Here is a 25,423-nt window from a genome sequence, read left to right as displayed (position 1 = left end):
AAGAGGGAACACCCGAACTCCATGCCCGAAAGGAAAAACCAGCAAGTCGGGTCAGCGGGAGAGTCAGAAGTCTCCAATCCTCTTTAATGCACTTTCCACACTCCTTGCATTACTGCTCCTCAGAGACAGGCCCTGGGAGTTTGAGCTTCTGCAGAGGCGCCAGGCTAACAAAGCTGATCAGAATAGGATTTAATGGAGCTAGGAGCCAATTACAGAGAAGCCTGCGTAGAAGGCAGCATATCCAAGATTACGTTAGCCTCTTCCAGGGTGAAAGGCTTTGCAGACACACACGCGCTGCACGTTTTTGTCAGCAATTGCGGTAGTGCTATGGAAGAGCAAGCAGGCCGTCATGCCGCCGCTCCTGGCAGGATGGAAATGAGTTGTCCATGGAACAATCTTCCGACCTTCCCTTAGCGAGAGCCACAAGGCTCCATTGACTTTTCGCACCTAATTAAGTAGGAAACTTCACCAGGCTCATGATTCACTGTCCTGGGATCGCGGTACCAATCAGCAAACAGCATGTGTGCGTTAGGGGCTGTCATTACTCCCATGGCCATGGGTCAGATGGAAAAGCTGCCTGACAAAAGTGCATGTCTCAAGAAATATCCTCCCTGAAGAATTTCATTGTCCAAGTTAATGGTGCAATAAAATCCCCAAGTCTGGGCTGTTGGCTTTCGAGGGTTTTGTTACAATAGCGTAACGATGCTCCTCGGATAGACGTCAAGGTGAACAGCGCCTGGTGAGCAGCAGTTGAGACGTGGCATGTGGGTAAGTGCGTAGCACATGTGTCTATGCTGCTTGTGGTGTGCAGGGAGTCTAGAGCCCGGTCTGGGTATGCAATTCTTTTGTGCATGTACAAAAATGGGTGTACTTGGGACTGTAAGGTGGATGTGCATAGGTGTGTGAAAAGACACGTGCAAGCTTCTTTGTCAAACACATGACCTGAGTATGAGTACGTGGAAAAGAACACGTGGTGCAAGTGAGCGTGCATATGTGCACAACCATGAGTAAGCATGCATTTTCACACCTGTGCCTCTGTTAATGTGCGTGCGAGAGCTAGTGGGTGCTATCCTGTGTCTCAGAGAAGCAGTCAACCAAGACAGAGTGTGCAGCCCTATTTAAATATGGATTTAAGAGGCAAAGGAGATTTCAGTGTACTGCTTTAGCTGGCCACCTCTCTGCCATGGCAACACTGTGTTGGATGGATTAAGTACAGTATAATTTTGAAGGGCTGAAAGAAATAATAAAGACACGAGCACAGGTTATGACTCATTCTACTTTCCTGTTCAACTTGGCTTCTAATCTGTACGAAAGAAACAGGCTACAGCTCCTACCAAGAAGTATTACACAGTTTCCATGAATGCACTTCTAAATTGCGTAGTACCTATAGTATCAAGGTACCTCTGCTTGGTATTTATCAAGGAGCATCCATATGCTTGGTGCGTTGCAAAACATATCAGGGGTCCCACAAGGACCACCTTGCAAAAAGTGTTAATCTTAATCCAGATGTACGACTCGTGGATTTACCCGGAGTAAATGGCCACAAGCTAGAAGAGAGCAGATTTAGATTGGATATTAGGAGGAACTTCTTCACAGTTCGAGTGGCCAAGGTCTGGAACGGGCTCCCAAGGGAGGTGGTGCTCTCCCCTACCCTGGGGGTCTTCAAGCGAAGGTTGGATGTGTATCTAGCTGGGGTAATGTAGGCCCAGCACTCTTTCCTGCTTATGCAGGGGGTTGGACTCGATGATCTATTGAGGTCCCTTCCGACCCTAGCATCTATGAATCTATGAATCTATGAATGGCAGCTCAGACCTGGAGCACAGCAGATATCGCGGGAGACCTGATTGAATAAACTTGCATCAAAATAGACTGGAGGAAAATCAGTTGTAACGTGGGAAGCAGATGCTTCTCTGCAGTCTGATCCAGAATATGGCCCATGCATTAAGGCTGGAAAGGGTGTAAACCAGCTTTTGCTGGAGCCTCCCAAACTGTAACTGCTTCGGGATAACCTCTCCAATATTTCCACTGACATTTCTGGTGGGAAAATTGTCCTGTGTCGACCATGCTGTCTCTCAGACTGCTGTTTATCATTGATCCTTTGCCAAACCCTGATTTGTATAGTATGGTAAGTGGAGAGGGGCTCGAATCCAAACTCCTCATCCAAATCCACAGCAGTTTGGGGAATGGATAATCCAGTCCCCAGTGCGGTTCCAAATACTCAACCTGGAATCAGAAAGCCAAGCTGTGTTTTTTCTCCTTTTCACACAGCATCACTAGTAATAAATGTCCTACAGGCCAAATTTCTCTCTTCGGTCACATGTGCAGTTCCCGTTTGCCTTGAGACGGTGCCCTGAGTTACAGGCTTTGCTTAGAGGCAAGGGGAGTGGAGCCTGTAGGGATGGCAATTAGGAAGAACCATGCTGTCCCCTGAATTCGGAGTAAATTTGACCCAGACCCGCTGTTCAGACCAGCCCCTGTCTGTGCTATGCAATGCAACTGCTAAGCCGAATCCACTGTCGCCACCTGTATTTCACCTGCCACGAATCTACTAAAAATCTGGCCTCAGTTGGGCACGGGGCATGTGTCAGGAGACAGGCAGGTTATTTGCAAAGTTGTTTGTAGTGTGCGGCAAAGAAGTCTGCCCAGAGCAAAACGAAATGCCAGACCCTAAAATGCCACATTCACAGTCGTTATCCACTGCAGTGCTGTGTTTGCAGCCTATGGACCCGACCCTCCACCAAGCCACCCTGCCTGAAGCAGCTGGGAGTGCACACCGCGCTAGATGGGGCAGAGGTGTTGGCCACCAACTGTGTCTTCTTTTGGTCCCTTCCCATCATTTCAGGCTGCAGCATTTTCTGGCTTGACATGATTTTATTGGAAAATTAGGTTTTTAAGCTAAGCATATTTCCCCCCTCCCCCATAAAGTATCTGCCAGTCTCAGAAGTTTGGGGCTGAACAGTCTTGAGGGGGGTTTTTTGTTTGTTTTTTTACTAATAATATTTTTCTCATCAAAATGTCAGTGCCCACCCTACACTAACAGGAATCATTATTACATGCTTCCCTCCTCCTTTTGCCTCCTTACCCTAGGGCTAGGGACAGAGATTACACATAAACCGGTTTAAGTGATCAGGAACTGGATGAAACCTGTAACAGAACAGATGTTTCAGTGCACATCAGCCAGTTTGAAAATGGCTGAAACGGGTTTGAGATAAATGTGGTTGAATGTAGCATGAGACTGAACTGATTTGGCCCAAGTCGGTTTACGCGATGTCTGTCCCAGACCTAAGCGACGAAGGAGGTGGGGGGGTAGCTAGAATAGGTGCAGATTCCCCATTTGCCCCTCCGTAAAGGAGCTTATTCTTCTTCCCGTGCCTTACTTCACTGGCTCATGTGCCCATTTCCCAGTCACTGCAACACTAACCCAGTGCTCGACAGAACAGGCCACGACACGGCTCGTGCCAGACACCAGGCAGGGGTGCTGAAGGCCAATGCACCCTGCGCCCTGCTATCCCCTCTCTGATTCTCCGTGCACGACTCTCCAGGCCTCCCGACTGCCGCCCAGCTCTGGAAGTTTTCCTTCCCTGCCCTTTTAAATTACACATGCCATATAATTTCATGGCGAGTCGAGCTGTGCTAAATATCAGGAAGTGTCTGGACCTCAGTTCAACTTGCATTTTAACAGCACAGGTGCGATGCACGTTTGCAGTGCAAGCATCCCGCTCCCATCCTCCTTGCAGGCCGCGTTTTCCCCCAGAGCCGCACTCCTGATGCCAGCTGAACTCCACGCAGGGTTTCTCGCTGTCATGGTTCGATTAAATTGATTGCAGGATAACAGGCTCGTCTTAGTAACTGCTAGGGATGGGGGGAGGAAGCTGGATTTTAGGTGTGGTTTGGAGAAAGCCTCCACTGGGTTATGGTTTGCAAAACGCAAATCCAAAATGAGGCCTGCGTAGATCTGGGCTCCATTTTCTCTCCATCATCAAAGGATTTGGGGGCTCTGCTGGACAGTTTTGCTTCCATCTCATTTCTAGGAAGAGCCAAACAAGATGGCTTGAGGTTTGCAAAACCAAAACCAGGTTTATTGGGATCTGAGCTCTATTTTATCCCAACCACCAAAGCCTGGGGCAGGGAAGAAAGGTTAACGGGAATAAAACATTCCAGCTTCGCTGACTATACCAGTGACCCGAGACAGCCTTGTAGGAAAACCCGACCCAAGCTTGAGTCTGGTTTTCATCCCACTGAAATCAGTGTCGAAACTTCCACTCCTTTCACGACTCAGTCTTTTGGGTGTCTCTCCAGCTGAATGGAAAAAATCAGGGAGGGAAAAAAACCCCAAACCCAACAATTTGGACATGGGGAACATGAGCATCCTAATTGGGGACAACAGATTGGCATCGAGGAATGCTGCCTCCTCGCATGGAGAACAATCAAAACGGGTTGCATTGTGTGCGCTGTTTGGCTTTCCCTTCTTCGCAGTCCAGTTGCTGGTTTAAATGAATGCAAATTGCCGAGAGTGGAACATGGAAAAGGCCAGATTCGGTTCCAGCTGTAATCAGCAAAAATGCAATCAATCCAAGAAGGAGCCAAGCCCACATGCCAGGCCCCAAACCCTTTGTATGCGAACATGTGGCTGCGTCTCCAGCTGCTCTTCAGGCACAGGCCTGTCTGGTCCCATAAGGGCTACAAAAGCAAACGCTTTCAGCTGGTGTCCTCCGCCAGGCATCGGGCAGTAGCTACGGAGCTCGGCCACAGACCCTACTTTTCCTGCCCTCGCCTTCGCCAGGAGACAACCATCCAAAAAGGCCTTGAAGATCAGGACGGTGCTTTGTTATAGGGACCTACAGGCCAACAGAAAAAGGAAAGGAAAAAGAAAGGAAACTCTGCTTTGGGGTCCACTTTATTGTCCAAAGCCTGAGCTGGAAAGACAAAGGTGATGGCTCCTAATGGCACGGGAAGTTTTGTCTCTTATTCCCGCTGGGCTGAACGTGGACAGGAGAGGGTTTGAATTTGGGAAGTTCTCAGAAGGCCCCAAAGTCCATTCAGAAATGCATCTCCCACAGGAAAAACAGCAAGAAAATCCCAGCCTTCCTGGCCAAGCCCCTTTAAGAACTCTTTTCTTACACCTTTACCAAATCCATTAGAGGAAAAAACCAAACAAGCCCCAGAAACCTTCCAGAAGATTACACCGTTGAAACGAAAGCTACCTACGAAGTTTTAACACAGTAGTTCAAAGTGTTGGAAAAGGCACTTTTACATTTTGCAGAGAACAGCAGGTTTTAATCTATTGTGCTCCTTTTTTCCCTCCCCCCTCAGCATGTTTCGAGTCTGTTACATGAGTGTTATCTGTCCGGTTTCCAGGTTTTTATAATCCGCTGGGGCCTGTGTAAATCTCAGGATTTCCTCTGCAGACTCGGCTCATGTTCCACAGCTGTGCCTGAGCACATGTGTGAGGAAATTAGAAATGAAATCAGCTGATCCAATGCGGATTAGGGCAAGAAGATCAACCAAAGCCTTGAAGCCCGTCTGTCCTGTCCGCTCCGGGCAGCTTGAACCTTAGAAACTCATCTCCATTCGTCCGCGATCTCTAGGAATCCTTCTAGATTTTGGAAGTCCCCAGAATCCCGTTTTCGGGGAAAACTGGACAAACGCGCCAGTCATTTCTTCTGACCCCTGGCTTCTCTGGCCACAGCTGATTTGCGTTATTCCTTGCACAGTCTCATTACATGCAAATGTTGATGGAAAGAGCGCCGCAAGATGTTGGCTCGGCGGCTAAGGAGGTTGTGGCTGCAGCCGGGTAAAAACAATCGCCGGCCTTTTGCCCATATTGGTTTAGACTTGGTAATGAATTTGCTTGGACAGTTGTGCTGCCCTATGAGTAACTGCAAGTATCCTGGCGACGTGCTTTGCAGGTGCCCTAGCGAACTGCAAGCAAATTGATTTGCAGTGAGCCAATTTTTACGACACTTATCCAATCGGGACATCGACACCTGTCACGTGTCCAACCAAAGTAATTCACTTCCAGCGCACGCCGCCGGCAGAAGGCTGCCGTGCAACTAGGCTTGAATGACCACATCGACTACAGCTTTGGGCTTCGTGCAGCTGGCGCCTCTGGTGCCACAGCAGCGTGGTGACGGTTTGCATCGTCTGTGCATATCGCTGGCGCAGATGGTAAAGCTGGCCCATCGTCACTCAAGGTGGCCCTCCTTGGAGAGATGCTGAGAGAACTGCCCAGCCCGGCCAAGCTTTCCATGGTCAACACCTGAGAAGTGGGTTTGCAGTGAAATCCCCCAATTTCCCTCTTGCTTGCCAGGACTGATCCCAGGCTGCATCGAGTTATGTCACGGCAGGCTCAGCCCTTCTGCCTGCTCGAACCGAGATGCCCGAGCAGGTGTGCCAGAACGAGAAACGGTGTGGATGGGGCGCGCTCAGCAGGGCAGTCCCTGACCCTCCAAAGGTCTGGTTGGAGAGCGATGCTCACCCGCGCAGAACCCGTTCTTTGAGTCCTAATGATCGTTATGACAATTACTGCCAATCCAGCCTGCTTAACACCCTCCCTCCGCTCCACTCCTGCCTCAATTTCCATCCACCGTGGGTGATCCAGCCAGTCCTTGGAGGTCAGAGATGCACATCGGCATGCACGCCCCTGAAGAACGCGCCACATACCAGGGGGATTGTGGACAAAGCTCCAGGAGACAGAAAGCCCACAGCCTAATTAAGAGCAAACCAATTTGCTGTGTTTTTTTCCCCTGGCAGACTTCATTTGTCCCTCTGCCCTCTCCCTTGCTTGAAAATTCCTCCTTGATTTTAATTAAGCTTGACCTCCGTTTACAAACCTGGTTAGAAACACGGCACTGGTGGTTTTCCCAAGCTTAATCAGCTTTCATTTTTTAGGCTGTTTGCTCCTTATAGGTCATTTTGAATTTATGAAAGGCTGATTGCCTTATTGTATTGCTGTTCCAGTCAATACTCCTGAGCCACCAGCCTGTCCAGTAGCTACTCGGTTAGCAATCTGGGGAATATTCCCCACGCCCTTCTTGGGACATACCCCCCCAAAAAAAAAAATCAGAGGACCCACAAAGCAGCCACATCTTTGCCTATTAAAAGTGCAAGGAGAAACATTCCCATCTGGCTGTATCTTAATAAGTGAAGAAATCAGCCAATGCCAAGGGGAAACCAGAGGCATGTTAATATTAGTGTCAATGAGCCGGCAGTTGGTACGCGCCTGCCGTCTAATCGCTTCACCCCTGATAAACCCTTTGTCAAATATTTTCTATGAGCCTGGGAGCTGCGATGTCTCAAACTGTCATGACTGGAGATAAAGGGGGACAGCAGGAATCTCTGCCATCCCACACGTCGCTCCCAGCAGCCAGCCCCTTCCAGTCAACCCAGCTCCTTTGAGCTTCGTGGGGCTTGGCATGAGCTTCATGGGGCATTTCTGTGGCTAAGGTGCTGATCCTGAATCTAGAGACTTCATGCAAAATGGGGAACAGCCAGAGAGTCACATTTTTAGGAAAACTCGGTGCGTCCATTGAGCTAAAGCACTTGGCACCTGCTTCTGGGGTGCAACCGAGGTCCAACGTGCCCGGAAATGTTGAACATCTCACAACGTCTGTTGTTGGCTAAGCAGACATTCAGCCCGCAGTGACCTTGGCTGTTGAAACAAAGGGCTTTTCTTTGCAAAGTGGCTATAAAAAAAACACAATCCCCTTTTCCCCAGTGTCTCACTTGGACCACACTGAAGGCCCTATAGGGTTACAGAAGAATCAGGGTGCTACTAGTTTGGCACATAAACCACGTGGTGCATATTTTACATCTGGATCAGGGAACAGGGACTTGACTGGCCAAGCCCTTCTTGAATCTACAGATGCCCAAGTCTTAGAGCTCAGATGTTGCTCCTTAGTCTTCGCGGATGTTCAAGTGCATGTGAGCAATGATCAAGATGTGAGCAAAAGGCAGGTTCTGGTGGTGAAAACCTCTGCAAACTACTCCCCTTGTCCAGCCAGCCTGGAAAACGGGTCAGGAACCTCCTCACCTGGGACTCATGGCCTTATCTTGTATCCCCTCAAAATGGGTCCCTCGTGGGGTAGGGAACTGGTGCGTGATCATGCTCCCTCTAGACCGCCTTCCCTGCAAAGTTTTGTTCAGCTGTCTCTCCCCTCCTGCGTGCATTTACCTCTCTGACCTTCAGGCCCCTTATCTCAGAGACTCACACTCTAGAAAGTATTTAGGCCCCTGGGAAGGAGGGCAGTTATCATCCCCATCAGACAGATGGAGAAATGAGGCCCAGGGAGCATAAATGACTTGCCAAAGGCCGTGCTGGAAATCAGTGGCAAAGCAAAGCATGAAGCTCAGGTCTTTAAGGTAAACCACTGGGTTAACCTGCTTCTGCAATGTACCATTATTGTTATGTATTATTGGCTTATGCTGGCAGGTTGCAAGCACACAAAAGTGCTGGTTTCTTCCCCCCGAAAAAGCTCCTTGCTCGACAGACAAGCAGGTAGACAGAAGCGCAGGGCAGGGGAACAAGGGGTGGAGTAGTTTTGCTGGGCATCGCATAGGAGCAGGAGATCTATAATAGAAACAATGGAGCCAGCTTTGTAAAGGAGCTTTGTTAGATTATACAGGGCATAGTGTAGCTGCTTTCTATTCCCTTCGGCTGAAAACTCAATCCTTGCTTTGCCAGTGTCTGGAATGCTATAAATACCCACTGATCTTAAGACTGACCTCTGTGGGACTGGCAGCTAGCAGGCCTCTCAGCCTGTTCAAAGTTTAAATTCTTTAAGGATTTTTCTTCTTAAATAGGGAAATGCTTCATACCATTGTTGGGCAACTGCCTGCCCCTTTCCTGATGCAGGAGACAAAAGGTAATGAAGCTTGAAGACCAAGTTTCCCTCAATATCACATTACTGAATGCAAGGATTTGTCACACACGGCTAGAAAACCCAGTGCCCAAGAAGCTGGGAACCCAGCCGAAGTGTCCTCATCATTCATGCAAAGCTTCTCCCTTTCAGCTACTTGCTTATGTATTGTGTGACCAGAATAAAGTTAAAATAATACTAATACTATTAACACTAATAATAATGATGATGATGATGATGATGTTACTACTACTAAAACTAATAGTAATTATAATGATACTACTAATGATACTACTATTACTACTACTACTAAAGTAATAATAAGAATAATGATACTAGTAGTAATAATAATAGTAGTGATGATGGTGATGATGATGATGATCCTACTACTGCTGCTACACTATTAATAATAATAATGTAATGAGCAGAGATGGGTTTCCTGCAGAAGTGAGAAAGGAAGGGGCGGAGGTATTTGTCAGGTGGTGCAGAGCCGCTAGATCCCGCTGCATGTCGTATCGCGTTCTCGGTGTGGAAGGTGGGCCGGGGACCTGGTCAAGGAGGGAGACAAAGCTGGGGCTCGAGCAGTGCGGCAGCTTTTGTGTCAGTGGCTTGAAGCCCTTCTGTTAGACAATCCCCTCCTGCTTTCAACGACAGTGGTAGCACAGCGTGGTCATCCTGGCAGACGTGAAAACAGACGCCATTCAACTAAATTCACCAACCTGAAGATGCCGCTCAGCTTTGAAGTTTGCTTTGCAAAGCCTGTTGGCTTGTCCACACACGACGGGCCCACAGAAATACTGCCAAATGCAGGGACAGTTCTCAGCAGGCACATTTGGTTTCTCTCAGAAAGCGCTCTGTTTTTGCTATGTAACTTATACCGGTGCTTTGCAAGGGGGGAAAAATACTGAAGGACCCCCTCAGGGCCAGAAATAGTTTTGGGAACAATGTTCTGCTAATCTGGGGAAGGAAATTCCGCTGATACGTTTTGTGATCTTGATAGGGGGAAAAAAATCCTTTTCCTCGTTAGAAAAATGGCACTAAGTGAACTTTATTCCCAGCTGTTATCAGCCACACACATACAGACACACTCAGGGCTGGCTTGTGTCTGGTCTAAATGTGCTGTGCAGGGGGGAGCAGATACAAGAAACTTTTCCCCTCATGCATGTAGAGGTCAGATATGATTGCAACCCTTGGGGATGCTGCTAACCCCAAAGGAAGCAGGGGGAGATAAGGCGTGGGCCTGGCCAGGCCCCTCCTCCCCTCCGTACCATGTTGGCCCATGGAGATGGCGGGGCATGCTTGGGTGAGCAGGTTGGTTAATTCAAGGGGAATGTGCATCCCCGCTGCGTGCAGGAAGAGATCGGGCCTTTTAAGGCACCATTCTGAATCCTGCCTCTGTTCAGGGGGCTGCACTATATGGCTCTTGAAGTCCCCTCCAACCTATGATTTGGGGCAGTGGTTCTCAACCTGCGACCCGCAGACCGCCTGTGGCCCAATCAGCACGCTGCTGTGGCCCATGTGACATCCCATTAAATGGACACATGGGAAGTAAGTTGTCTGGGTACGGCACACAACACACTGAGAGCTGCAAGTGTGGCCCACTGTAGCAAATAGGTCAAGAATCACTGATTTGGGTGCTCTATATCTCTAGAAAAGGCAGCTCCATACAGCCCCCTGTGTAGATCCAAAGTGTGGTAAGCAGCCGGGGTCTGTCTATGTGCAGGCCAAGTTGACATCAGCTCTTCTTATTACCATACAGTCAAAAAGAGGCACTGGGACCCGAACCCAGGACATTTGGCACCTGCCTTCTACTTGAACCACCCAATAGATTGGCTAGTACAGTGAAACAGTCCTTTTGTGCATCCAGGAGAGGACAAGCCATTCTCCTCATTGGACGTGTCTACACATGCATTTAAGCACACTTAAATCAAATGGGCATTAGGTTAATGTGCATTAAGCAGTTAAGGCAGGTGCCTACATGTGCAGGCATTAAAGCTCATTAACACTGTAAAGTTCATCCCAAGTCAGTCCGCACACATGGTGTTAATGCACTTTAATGCATCTACATGCGTGTTTAATGCATCTACATGTATGTCCTTAGACCAACACGGCTACAACCTACACCCATGTGCGTTAATGCACTTTAACTATACACACCTAAATTTAATACCTACATTTGCAGGTATCAAATTTAGGTGCAAATAGCTTAAATTCACCATTTTTAATGTGCATTAAGGGCATGCACGTGTAGACACGCACCCTTAATGAACATTAACGGAAGCTAATGCGCATTAAAGTGTCACGTGTAGACGTGCCCATCAATACTGCAGAGAGAGCTTATCTTCTTTCTTAAGAACAGCACATGCTTCCCTATTCATGGGCACTGGAAACAAACCTGCAGTCTCTTATTCCATAGGAGGGCAGAGATTAACTTGGAAGCAACATTTTCTGTCTGTGCAAGGGAGGAAGAAGAAGCATCTCCCATAACTCTGTTCCTGGGATATTCCCATCATCTGAGCAGTTTGCCTTGAAGGGTAATTTACTCCCTTGAGTGTCCTCTTCGCATGCTTTCCTTCAGTCTCTTCTCAGGGGAAGCTGTCAGAGTTTAACACCTGCTGTCAGGCAGGCCGCAGGCAGTGGGGACTCTTGCTCAGAGTTTTACCTACCCTGTGAAGCTGTATAATTGGTCTGGGAGGCTCATGAAACTGGGTCCCCTATGAGAAATGCAGACTTATCACAAAAAGCAGCATCCATGAAGCCCCAGCCAGGAGGCGAAGGTTCCTGTTGCAATAGGGCCAATGGAGAGAAACCCCCGCTCCACAATACTTGCAATGGGCCTGGCAGATGAGATGAAACATGTAGACCAGTAATTCTCAACCTTTTTAGACTCAAGACATCCCTCAATAGACTCAAAGCCTCCCTTGGAAAATGCTAACTCTTACTTTTCACTCCTTTTTTGACTCCAGATAAATAATAAAGCAATTTTTTCCATTGCAAACAGCACAGAAAGCCCACAACGGGTCAGCATGTATTCAGCGCTCTGGATTCCTATTTGTAATCTCTGGGTTTATCTTATGAAGTATGTCTGCACACCTCACAGCGCTATCATTGTATGGGCATGTCTACACATGCATGTTTACTGCACTGTAACCAAAGTAAGTGCGTGTCTACCCATGCACACCCATATTACTCAATAAATATGGTGACTTATGTAAACATGGGTGTAAATTTGATTCCTGCATTATGCAGGGATCAATTTTACACCCGATTAGGCACTATGCAGTCCCAAGTCAGTCCACTTATGGTATTAATGCACCTTAATGCCTGCACGTGTAAACACCAGCCTATTCCTGCTTGCTGTGCAGTAGGGGGGACGTCATTCTCCCCTTGTACTCGGCCTTGGTGAGGCCGCAGCTGGAGTACTGCGTCCAGTTTTGGGCTCCACAATTCAAAAAGGATGTGGAGAAGCTTGAGAGAGTCCAGAGGAGAGCCACGCGCATGATCGGAGGTCAGGAAAACAGACCTTAGGACGACAGGCTGAGAGCCATGGGACTCTTTAGCCTGGAAAAGCGCAGGCTCAGGGGTGATCTGGTGGCCACCTATAAGTTTATCGGGGTGACCACCAGGATCTGGGGGAACGTCTGTTCACCAGAGCGCCCCAAGGGATGACGAGGTCGAACAGTCACAAACTCCTGCAAGACCGTTTCAGGCTGGACATAAGGAAGAATTTCTTTACTGTCCGAGCCCCCAAGGTCTGGAGCAGTCTGCCAGTGGAGGTGGTTCAAGCACCTACATTGAACACCTTCAAGAGTAAATTGGATGCTTATCTTGCTGGGATCCCATGACCCCAGCTGACTTCCTGCCCTCTGGGCAGGGGGTTGGACTCGATGATCTCCCGAGGTCCCTTCCAGCCCTGATGTCTATGAAATCTATGAAATCTATGAAACTTACTACGCAGTACATTTGAGCTGGCATAAATGCATGTGCGGACACACCCTGTGGCACCCTTGAAAGGATCTCAAGACACTCCCAGGTACCTTAGCAGTCCAGCTGGGAAGCACTGAGGTAGACAAAACAGGGAAAGGGCCAGGGCAGGGCTGCAGTGGCTGAAGGAAAGGAGCAGTTAAGCAGGAGACAGAAGCCACCACTTGCTGCTTAGTTGCTTGAGGGGTCTTCTAAGTGTTCCTGTCCCCATTCACAGGGAGCAGTAGCTCAGGAACAGTCCTGGTGGGAGCACTTCAGTATTCCCACCCTTAGTTGTAGCTGGCATCTGGTTGCGGGATGAACTTTTCCCAAAGCTCCTGGAGGTTCAGCCCTTCTGTGGAAGTCCCTGGGGAAAGGGTCAGAGAGGTCAGTGTTGGCCTAGACCTGCTCAGCTGTCCTTTGGTTCTGTGACGATCTGAATAATTGGGGGTCAAAGTTCGCCTCACCTGTAACAAAGGGATTTGCCATATGGTGGCATTCACCTGGGTCCGACCTGGCATAGCCCTTTGACACCGGCGGCCAGCTTCTCCGCTCTGGCACATGCATGATCCATGGTGTAGCTTTTGTAACCCTGCTAGTGGCTGGACCTGGTAGAGGCTGATTTGCAGAAGCACTACTGAACTAGCCCACCTCTTTTATTCCCTGTAGGACCAGGTTTGGTCCCTGCCAGGACCTGACTGGGGGCATGATGATGGGCAAACTGTTAGGGCATTCACTGCTGTCCCACATGGCTCTGTAGGGCTGCAGATATAAACCCCCTTGCTTCAAAACCACAGTCCCCTCCCCAGCTGAGCAAAGAGACTCTCCTGTGTGCAGTACAGGAGCTAGGACACATGACTAAGCTGCTCTGATTCCAGACAGCCACGGGTAGGCATAGAGGACGCTCTCCATATAGCCTCCCCTTAACTCTTCCTTCCCAAGATGTGGCATGGCCTAGAGCCCTGATCTCTGGGCTGGGGGCCAGAAGCTCTAGCATTAATCCAGCCCTTGCCATCAACTTGCTGTGTGGTATATAGTATCTCCACCTTTGCTTCCCCCCACCCTGCGAGACAAGGCTAATGGTGTTGACTTGCCTACCTTGCAAGGGTTATCTGGAGGATTCTTGGATATCTGGCGCAATGCTAAAGTGGCATTATTATTGTCTAATCCAAACAGCTCAAGCCACCCGCTTCAGGGGGGAGCAGAACGAGATGAGTTTCCCAACAGTCTCCCAAGGATGGAAGGGAACGAAGAAAGCAGCAGCGGCGGCGGCCAACGTATTATAAAACAGTATAAAACTATGTTGTACATCTCTATGCGTGTGTGTGTGTGTGTGTGTGTAGAACAGCAGTCTGGATCCAGCTTGAAGTGATTCATGTGGTTTTTGACTTAGATTATCCAAGCTTACATGCAAAGGGACTCAAGTTTCTGCTCCCGATTCTTAACCCCGGTTTGTTTTATTTTTTTCTTTTCCTGGAGAGAGCTCTCCTGAAGCTTCCCACGTTAGGCCGCTGGATGGGTTGGTGGGTCTTGTTTTTCATCTCTTCCCCCCCAAATGGTGGATTGACCTCACTCTTTAAAAGCCAGGGTGAGGACGATGGGAAAACAACTTTTTTTTCCCCTCTTTAATGTACAATGCATTCCCCCCTGCCGAAAAGCAGCAACACATCTGGATAGTGTTTCTGCAAGGCTGTTCAAGGAATTATCAGAACAGTGTCCTTAGCTTCATATTATTGTGTGGTGCACATTAAAAATGATTAAGGGGGGGAACGAACCCGCAAGAACCATTAAAAATAGAGTGGGGGAGGGGAATTAAAAAAAAATACCTATGCTATAAAGAATTTCCATTTGGACAGAATGTGAAACAGCTTTGCCAAAAATGATACTGTTTAGGAGTTAGTAGTTACAGAACCTGCTATTTATTTAATCCTGCTTTTCCCATTAGGGTGATTTGAAGAGTGCATGAAGAGCACAGGCTGCTGGGGGGCGAGGGGGAGTTGAGCAAGGAGAGCTCCACGTGAAGTCAGGCAAAATCATTCCCAGCTCCAGAAAGGCAAGGGAGTCAGAGAGGATAGCAGACATGGGCGTTATTAAGACAAGGAGACAGGTACAACACGGACAGGTGTCTGGGGAAGCACCGGCAAACTCAGAACTGCAGCCAAGCGCAGCATGATTTTGCCTGTTGGGCACCTTGGCCATCTTTTTAAAAGGCATTGAGGCATCTAAAGATGCCAAGAGGGGCCTGGATACTTTTGGAAGTCCTAGTTGGCATCCCTCTGCATCTTTATATCTTGGATATCTGTGCAATTCTTTGTGTGGCTCACCCAAGGTCCTACGGGGAACTGAACAGGTGTGTCCCAAGCTCTAGGTCAATACCCTCACAGGTCTTTTCCATATCTTCCCTTTTAAACCCCGAGTGCTCTTTTCTAAGCACTGTGCTTGCTCTGCAAGTGCTGTATCTATCTAGCGTCGATTCCTAGAGCATCCTGGCATGCTTGGTTCCTGAACCAAGGGGAGTTTCGATGGAGGGTTGGAGCTGAAGTGGAGCGGAGGACCAGAGGGACCGGATGAGGAATGTGGTCCATGTGGTGGCCAGATACCAGACCAGACTGAACCACTTTGTCGAGTTCTCATCTGGGGGCCAGACGGGCTGCGTGGGCGTCCTGCACGTTGACTGGAGCCAAACTTCCCTCGGGTATTATTGTCTCAAGGCAACATTACCATAAGGCAAGAGAAATGTGGGGATTTTCCACATTGGCCCAAGCCTGTTGGATCTGGATTGAGCTGGTCCCACCTAGAATTCATCCTTGCCCTGTCCAACTGTTGCAGAGTACTGACTGATTTAATAAAACGCAAGGAGAAGACAGGTGTGAGGACACCCAAAGGGAATAATCTAGAGATGTTCAGGAGGTGGTGTGAGGTGTCTACCTAAATGGGACTCATGTGGTTCCTGCTAGGAGCTTTGCAATTGGCAGAGGATGCACCGCTGAGCCACTTATTCTCTCTTATCCCAAGTCCATTAAAGTTCCTCTGAAACTCTCCCCATCTCTAGTGTAGCTCCACTGAATGCCCAAGGGATAGCTTGGATCTCTTAGAACATGTCTACACGTTCATTTAAGCGCACCTAAATTTAATGCACATTGGCTCAATGCACACTAAACGGGTTTAGGCAGGCACCTACACGTGCAGGCACTAAAGCACATTAACGCTGTGTGTGGACTGACTTGGGATTAGAGTTAGTCCCAAGTCAGCCCAAGCACAGAGCATTAATGAAGTTCAACATCTACATGTGCATGAATGCTCTTTAAGTATTCGTGCCTAAATTTGCCATTTTTAATATGCAGGAAGGGCGTGCACGTGTATATGTGGACTGTTAATACGCATTAATTTAAGCAAGCTAATGCGCATTAAAGCATCATGTGTAGGTGCACCCAATTGCTCCCTTGACACACACACTGCTCTCTTCTTTCTGAATTCACCCACCAAGTGCCACAGAATCTGCCCTTCCAGCCCAGCACACCCTAAGATGTAATGGTCAATCCAGTAAGCAAGAGACTTGTCGGGCGCTGGAGAAACAAAGCCAAAAATCCCCTCCCCGTGTTGGTAAATAACAGCTGTACCAAAAACCTTCCACTTCTTCCCCCTTCTCTGCTGCACATTTCTTGATGAGCTGTACTTGGCAGGGCAGAAAGCACCTGAAAACCTTGACGGGATTGTTCTGGGGGATATAAACCATTTCTGGGAGCCAATAGAAACCAGGGTACTAAAAGCCATGGTGACAGCTGCATACCAAAAGCAGACTAATAGCAGAGAGACAAAGGAATGGTAGAGTAATTTGTAGCAAAATAAAGATTTTAATAGCAAAACCAATTCTTCGGAGAGTGAATATGATCCAAAGCAAACCATGCTTTATATATGGGTCTGGGGCACACACACACACTCACACGTACAGACTCTTCCCCCCCCACTCCTCCCGGCAAAAAACAAATTACTCCTCGCAGAGCAGTTTCATATTTGTTGCTAAATTATTAACCTCCTTCACTGGAGACAAAAGATAAAATAAACATCCACCCTTTCAGGGTTTTTTTTTTCATGAACATAAGATGCTTTGGTGAGTGAAAAACCAGATAGCCCATGAGAAACCAGGCCATTGAAATAAAATCATCAGATGGTTGGTGATCCTGGGAAGACGTGGAGGATGAAATAAATCAGCATCTTAAAACTGCTTTTTCAAAGAAAAAATATCACAGCACTGAGCTATTAGGGCCAAAATTTCCGCAGGTCGGTGTCTGCGGCTGCAGGAAATGGATAGCAATGCATTTGATGTAGGAGGTGAAGAATTTGTATGTGTCTGAAGGAGTCTAGTGGATGGGACAATAAAGGGGAAATAAGCAGTAACTGATATTGGATTATGTCACGCAACAGGGTGTGCAGATTAGAGTGCGTTTTGCAGCACGTGCGAGCATTGATCTCCAATAAAAGCAATGAGAGCTACCTCTGTCCCTGCAATAGGGCTGTATTATGCATATCATTGCAAGTTAAAGCAGGCGGGAGGGGACCCTGAGCACGGCAGTTGTGCAGAGTTATCAGTTATTAAGTTACTGGTGCCAAAGAACAGAACAAAGGCATAAGATAAGGGCATATAGATAAGGACATGATGGACCATAGGATAGGTGAGTATTCCTCCATCCCCAGATCTGTTCCTTCTCCACTCATGCTCTTTTTATGTCCAACACATTCGTGGTGGATGGAGAAGGCATACATGCTCCAAGTACAGACATTACACATAAACTGGTTTAAGTGATGGGAAATCAATCTAATCTTGTAACTGTACAAAAGTTTGGGGCTCATAGACCAGTCTAAAAATGCAGAACCCAGTCTAAAATAGGCCTGGTTCAATGTGCACTCAAATCTAGTCTATGTAGGTTATACCAATGAATTGAACTTCTGGATCAGATCATGAGGTCAGAGACTTCTGTACCATACAGAGGGGCACTTTTGGGTTTTAATGCTGCTATGGAGTTATCTAGCCATCGCTTGTACTCATGCTACAGGGCATGCTGCTGTACTCCAGGTAGTGGACTCAGTCAGCACTTCCTTGTGTTCATGGTCTCTTTTTTATGGAGGGCTGGTATTATCTGTGCTTGCAGAAAGCACCCTTCCTCCACACCCCCAGCCCCTTGAGAGAGAGGGTGTGTGTAAATTGCATTGGGTTGTGCTCAGAATTTCAATTGTCCCCTTTTCAATTGTCCTTCAACCAACAAGGGGGCAGGAGGGTGCAAAAGCCACCAAAAGCAACCAGGAATGTCTCCTAGCTAAAAGGGAGGCGCACACCCAATGGCAGGGAGGAGCCATCACCAAGGAGGACTATACTGCGGTTACTCGGGGATGCAGGGGGGGTCAGGAAGGCCAAGGTGGGCATGGGACTGGGACTAGTTACCCAGATCAAGGACAACAGGAAGTCCTTTTTTAAATACATAGGGGGCAAAAAGAAGGTACCGGGTAACGTGGGCCCCTGCAAGACACGCTAGGAAATTTGGTCGTCACACCAGACGACAAAGCTAACCTATTTAACGACTTCTTTGCCTCCATTTTCCTGAGCAGGGACTGGAACAGCCCCCACACCGGGCCCCCCTTAGACCACAGGGAAGGCGCACCCAGGCCAAGGGTCAGGGAGGACCTAGTCAGGAAAAGTCTGGAGGGACTGGACGTATTCAAATCAGCTGGTCCGGACGATCTCCACCCCCGAGTGCTGAGGGAATTAGCTGAGGTCATTGCGGGACCCCTGGCACAGCTGTACGAGCACTCGTGGTGCTCTGGTGTGGTGCCAGAGGACTGGAAGAGGGCCAATGTGGTTCCCATCTTCAAAAAGGGGATGAAGGAGGACCTGGGAAACTACCAGCCAGTTAGTCTTACCTCAATCCTGGGTAAGCTTTTTCAGAGAATTATTCTGGCGCATGTCCACGAGGGGCCAGCGGGGGAGGTTATGCTTAGGGGCAACCAACACGGGTTCATTAGTGGCAGGTCCTGTTAGACCAACCTGGTGGCCTTCTACGACCAGGTCACCAAATCATTAGATGCAGGGGTAGCAGTGGACATAGTGTGGAAGGCCTTCCGAAAGTCCAGGAAGACTGTCTCTTACCCCGTTCTCATTAAAAAAACTGGGGGAATGTGGCATGGACACCCACACAGTCAAATGGGTCACCAACTGGCTGGAGGGCTGCACCCAGAGAGCGGTGGTGGATGGGTCATTTTCGACTGGAGGGATGTGGGCTTGGTCCTTGGGCCCGCGCTGTTCAACATCTTCATTAGTGACTTGGACGAGGGGGTAAAAAGCACCCTGCTCAAATTTGCTGATGAGACTAAGATGTGGGGGGATGTGGGCACACTAGGAGGGAGGAATAGGCTGCAATCGGACCTAGACAGGTTACAGGGGTGAGTGGATGAGAATAGGATGGGATTCAACACAGACAAGTGCAAGGTGCTGCACCTGGGGAGGAAGAACCAGCACCATACCTACAGGCTGGGGAACTCCCTTCTCGTCAGGGCAGAGGCGGAAAAGGATCTTGGAGTCATCATTGATGCCAAGATCAACATGGGCCGGCAGTGTGGGGACGCGGTCAGGAAGGCCACCCGCACCTTGTCGTGCATCCACAGATGCATCTCGAGCAGGTCCAGGGAGGTGATCCTCCCCATCTATGCGGCACTGGTCAGGCCGCAGCTGGAGTACTGCATCCAGTTCTGGGCGCCGCACTTCAGGAGGGCTGTGGACAGCATGGAGAGGGTCCAGAGGAGGCCACTCGCATGATCAGGGGGCAGCAGGACAGATCCTATGAGGAGAGGCTACGGGACCTGAACCTGTTCAGCCTCCACAAGAGAAGGCTGAGGGGGATCTAGTGGCCTGTTACAAATTAGTCAGAGGGGACCAGCAGGCATTGGGGGAGTCCCTGTTCCCCCGAGCACCGCCAGGAGTGACCAGGAATAACGGTCATAAGCTGGCAGAGGGCAGATTTAGGCTAGCTATCAGGAGGCGCGACTTCACGGTCAGGGCGGCTAGGGTCTGGAACCAGCTTCCAAGAGAAGTGGTGCTGGCTCCTACCCTGGGGGTCTTTAAGAGGAGGCTAGATGTACACCTTGCTGGGGTCGTTTGACTCCAGTACTCTTTCCTGCCATGGCAGGGGGTCGGACTTGACGATCTGCTCAGGTCCCTTCCAACCCTACTAACTATGAAACGATGAAATTTTATGTGGACTTCCAAATATTCAGCACTTCTGAATATTCAGCTCCTCGTGACGTGTACAAGTGCCCCTGAAAACCAGTCCCCCAGAACTACTGCTCCCATGCTAAGACACGAAGAAAAGCACCTGATTTCATAGCCACAGTCTTTGCTTCCTGATTTCCAAGATAATATGGACTTACACAAGGCTGGAAAATCATCTGGAGCAGTGGATGCTTCTCAGCAGGAGAGCACACCATGCGAGAGTTACTTGTCAATAGCAGCAACAAAGGTTTTAAGATTTCCATCAACAATTGGATCAACTTGGCCTGCGTGAGAAATCATGATTATCTCTGTGGAAAAGATCCCAAATGTAACTCCACTCATTCCAAATTACATGGGGGTGAGGCTTGCCGGCATCAGTTCGAGTAACCCTCAAGGAGCAAAATCTCCCCTCTCCTGACACTCAAATGCATCTGGCTGGCTGCAGCTGCTCAGGCTGGATGTTCGGTTTAGCGCTTGGGCCCATACAAAGAGCTCTGGAATGTTTTGTTGTCAATATTACATTTTCAGACTTATGATTCATGTGCTTTCAGTTATTACATGGGGCACGTGGCCTCGCATTTGCTCTCCGATTGGACGGCTTCCATGAGTAACCAGGACCATGCAGATTTTGAAGATGATTACAATCAAATATCCCATGTGAAATGTGGTTCCCACAAATAGTCAGGCTGCAAATTCGCTTTCCGTTTTTAGACGTGTTCTCAGGGTTCAACCACCGGAATGCACAGAAAGCAATGTGTGGAAGAACAAACAAAAAAAAAAACCTCATCAAATTAAAACGGATTTTTTAAAATCCTAACGATACCTCGGGAAACTTTCCCTTCCACTCTCGCTCTCAACTGATGGTCTGCTTAGAAAAGCAGGGAGGCTTCACTGAAAAGAGAGAACTTTGTGCAGAACCTGGGGTGTATTTACTTCGTCGTCAGGACGAGGGAAGGGTAAAGTCAGACCATGAGATCTGATCTGGAATCAATGCTGCCAGGAAGCAGACGCGTTTCGCGTGAAGTGAGAAATGTAACACATGGTTAATTCATTATATGTGCTTAATAAAACCCCTCTCTTTCATGTAGTATTAAAATAAGTTTTAAAGTGGCTTTTAATAAGAAGGAGGAGGCTTGAAAATAGCTTGGCAGTTAAATGGGGACAACGACTAATATTTCTTCAGTTTTTTAGGTGCAATATTTTTTACATAGCATTTCAGAGAGTAGGAAATTAGCCTTCTAGTGTTGCCTGCATTGGAAAGAAATCTAAATGTCCTCTATCTTTCATATAACTTACTCTGCAATGGAAGAAGGCTTCTCCCTGGTTTTAGTTTCAAAGTGGGTTATTGCTAACAGCAACCTATACCTTACCCCTTCTCTGAGAGAGAAATTATTCTCAAACCTTTGCAATATCTCAAACCACTGCAATAAGCTCTCCAGGTTTTCCAGAGAGAGAACCAGATGATAGGCTTTGTACAACCCGTTCTCGTTCTTGTCCTACCGGATGCAGCAAGGTCAGGATTTTGCACAGAGTCACAATGATAGCTGCAAAAATCATTCGTCAGGCACTTGCTCTAAATTTGCTCATGGGTGAAAGCATTGGAGCAGGGAGACAGAGCGAGGACGCCGTGAAAAATTGGAACTGTTAATATGGTTTGAGAGCGTTCAAATGCCATCTGCGTGGGGTATCACCGTGGGAATGTGCCCAGGAACCAAATGGGTGGCACATTGCCATCCCCTGCAGAACGTGTAGTGAAAAATGGGGCTCTTCCTCAAAACTGCCTTCAGGGTGTCAGGACATCTCCAGACTCTGGTATCTCTACTACAGAGTGGCCCATGGAAGTGGTGGTGTCCAGCGGAGGTTGTGTCTATGCTGCAAACACATGACCAAACCACTCATGGATGTACCTAAGCTAGCCTCAGTCTACCCGGCTGGGGTGTTGGGAACAGTGAGACTGTGGCTGCTTGGGCTTCTGGGCAAGTTGACCATGACCCGGGGTATATATTTCAGCGGCTGAAGCTTGTGCTGCTGTGGTTTCTCTGCTATCAGTACCAGAGCTAGCTAGGATGAGGGGTCTGGGTTGCAGTGTAGACATACCCTGCAGCTGTATTCCTTGGCTACAGTCAGCTGACCGGGATCAGGGCTGCTGTGTCATATGACAAGGGTCCGTATCTACTGATTGCCAAGGCTGCCGCGAACATTGCAGATCCCACGGACCCAAAGCAGGGATATTCTTTGCTCCAATGCAATGTCTAAGTGAAGTCCCTAGAGGTTTTGCCTTTTACTCCTGTCAGTGTTACACCCTGGACGTTAACAATAAGAGGATATGCATGCAGCTATAGGGCAATGATAGCACCACATGGGTTTTCCCACGGTCATCCCTCTATCAAATATCATACAGTGGGTGAGAGACCCAGATTCTGCTTCTAGCTCTGCCTCAAAGTGTCCCACTTTGTGTGAGCCCTTTCACTTCCCTGTGCCTCAGTTTCTCCAGGTGTAAAATGGGGACAATAATACTGACTACCTTCTTAAAGGGCTTTAATATTCATAGATTCATAGATGTTAGGGGCTGGAAGGGACCGTACAAGATGATCGGGTTCAGCCCCCCTGCACTTGGGCAGGAAGGGCTGTTGGGGTGAGATGATATGAGGTCTACTGATATGGAGCAGTCTATGGTCTGCCCACCACAAAACTCATGTCATGTGGTTCAGTAACACAAATACAAAGAAACACACGCAGCATGGGCTCAAGTTTAGCACCAGTTGGTTTCCCTTCTTTTGAGAAAATGATGGTCCTTTAATACTTATTTCTTCAGTCTGGCAAGATTTTCCACTCTTGAGTTTTTGACAATTTATTTTCAAACAGGGTGTTTGAAGGACCCCCCCACCCCAGAGCATCTAGCTGCATTCTTTATTAGAAATTATTCATTGCCCATCTAACTCTCACTATTACCAACATCAGAACAAATCAGACTTAGGGTGTCTATGAGCCAGACTTGGTTCCACCTACTAGACAAATAAGTGGACTTAGGCACAAAGTACAAATCTGTCCCACCTTGCTCGAGGCCCTGACAAACAGCTAGTACAAAAGTTGGGTCCTCTTCCTTTTCACTGCTCTTTTTGACTCAGTCTGAAGGCTATGATGATGGCGTGCTGCAAAAGGAGATGCTTTAATGGATTGTCCAGGCTTTGAACAGGGTGGAACAAGATTGCACTTAGGCACCTAAGTCCACATCGATGCCGGGGAAGCAGAGTAGGATCTAGCCCCAAGCACTTCACAAACACAAATGGCACATGCATCGCCTCCTTTTCGGGACACCGGCATTCAGTGCTGGGGAGGGGGGAAGTGGCGGTGCAAGGTTTTGTGCATGCAGAGAAGATATCTTAATTGCAGCCCTTGCTTTGTGCTCCCTAACCATCGCCTGTTGCAGGAAAACACTGTCCAAATGTGCTCAGAGTGATAAGACAACTGCTAGACAGGAAAAAACAACTTTCGCTTTCCCTGCAAGCCTGCAGCTGTCACCCTAAATGACGTATACTCGATGCACAAGAACAGCTGGGGCAGCCAAAAATGGAATACCAACAGAGGGGCTGCTGATAATGAACTACTCAACTTCTGGAGGTATCTGTTACAACCAGCACCTTCCAGATGCCACTTCCGTTGGAAAAAAAAAGGGATAAAATGGAGAAAAAAAAAAAAAAATCACAGATGGAAAAATTATTCGCCTGACACTGGACATTCTTTTTGTTACATGAACCCTGACATGTGTTGCACTATAAAAGGCGAGGGAGACGGAGGGTGGGGGGAGAAACAAACACTGGCAGGGAAAATTCCCCATGAACTTGATTTTCACCTGTTGTCTCAGGGTGGAGCGGATGGCAGATGCGACTGTATTTCTGTCATCATGTTCCTAAGATGGACCCTTAAATAACAAAAGGAAAAAAAAAGGGGGGGGGAATTCTGATGAGCAAACATTTATTAATTATTTTACGGATGCAATGCTATATATTTTTTCCAGGGCTACTTAGTTCTGGTTCAGCAGTTAGGAAACGTGGTTCTTCTTGTGCTGTGCATACAGCTCTTCGTAATGATGGAGAAGTCATCTGATGGGAAGAAACTACGAGTTGGTCAGACGACCACAGAGTTAGGAAAGACTTACCAGAGTGTCAGATACAGTCCTCTACGATTGTGCCTTCGCCGGCTGTGCCGTCGGTGCCAGCCCCTATTGCTGGCATCTCCCAGTCTGTGCTTTGTTCTCACAGCTGTCTCTGTGCCTCTCTTAACACTACTTCGCCAAAGGGAAACCACAGGTCATGGTTATCCATCAACAGCCAGGAGGGAGGTCAAGTGGATAAAGCATTATGAACACGGCAGTGTCCCGAGGAACAGATATCAGCACTCTCCACCATGCCAACACAGTGCCTGGTTCCCTATGACTGGGAAACATTAATATTAGCACTTAATTCTTGATAAACATGTTAGATTTCCAAAGCATTTTACAATCATCAGGGCTGGACCCAATGATCTCGTGAGGTCCTTTCCAGCCCTAATGTCTAATGTCTATGAAAGGCCCTGATTAGTGACAATACTTATGCTCAACTAATGACTGCTCTTTGCTTCAGTTTGCATCAATGTTTAGAGGTGTTGTTTAGTGCTTATTTTTAATGCAACCCATTTAATAAGACTATTAGTCAGGACTGCCTTTGAAAACTGGGACGATGGCTCATTTCTGTTTCCACCGGAGCAGGTGCCATTGGCTTACCAAACTTCAGTTGTTTAAAATCAAAAGGAGTCTAGACCACGAGTGAGACAATTTAGCGTGCTGCTGGGACCGTTCCTGTATCAGCCAAGCGATTGGGGAGCAGACATTGTTGGTTCCTTTCCTTGTGGAAATCTGTATATGTATATACATATGTATATGTATCTGCAACTCTCTATGCACCCTGGAAATGAATCTGCAGCCAGGATTTACGCAGTAACTATGGAAAAACAGTCCTCTTTCCTTTTCCTTCCCTCCTCTCCTTATATGTTTATAGCTATATCCTGGAGATCAGCTGGACTCCTAAGGCTAGGGACAGAAATTACACATAAACCAGTATAAATGATTGGAAAACGGTTCAAATCTGTAACAAAACAGAAGTTCAGTGCACATAAGCCACTTTCAAAATGGCTGAAACCAGTTCAAGATAAACCGGGACAGATGCAGTATCAGATTTCATTGATTTAGGTGAAATCGATTTATTGCACTTCTGTCCCTGAACCTCTGCAGATTCAAGTTAACTCACAGCCCCCACCATCCCAGGATGCTTTGCAGGGTGGGCGGACTAGCCTTGGCCCAAGC

This window comes from Crocodylus siamensis, chromosome 12 (genome assembly GCF_052110815.1).
Source record: "Crocodylus siamensis isolate JL-2025a chromosome 12, ASM5211081v1, whole genome shotgun sequence".
NCBI classification, from domain to species: Eukaryota; Metazoa; Chordata; order Crocodylia; family Crocodylidae; genus Crocodylus; species Crocodylus siamensis.
The sequence above is the reverse complement of the archived record's forward strand: the minus strand, read 5'-3'. Positions refer to the sequence as shown.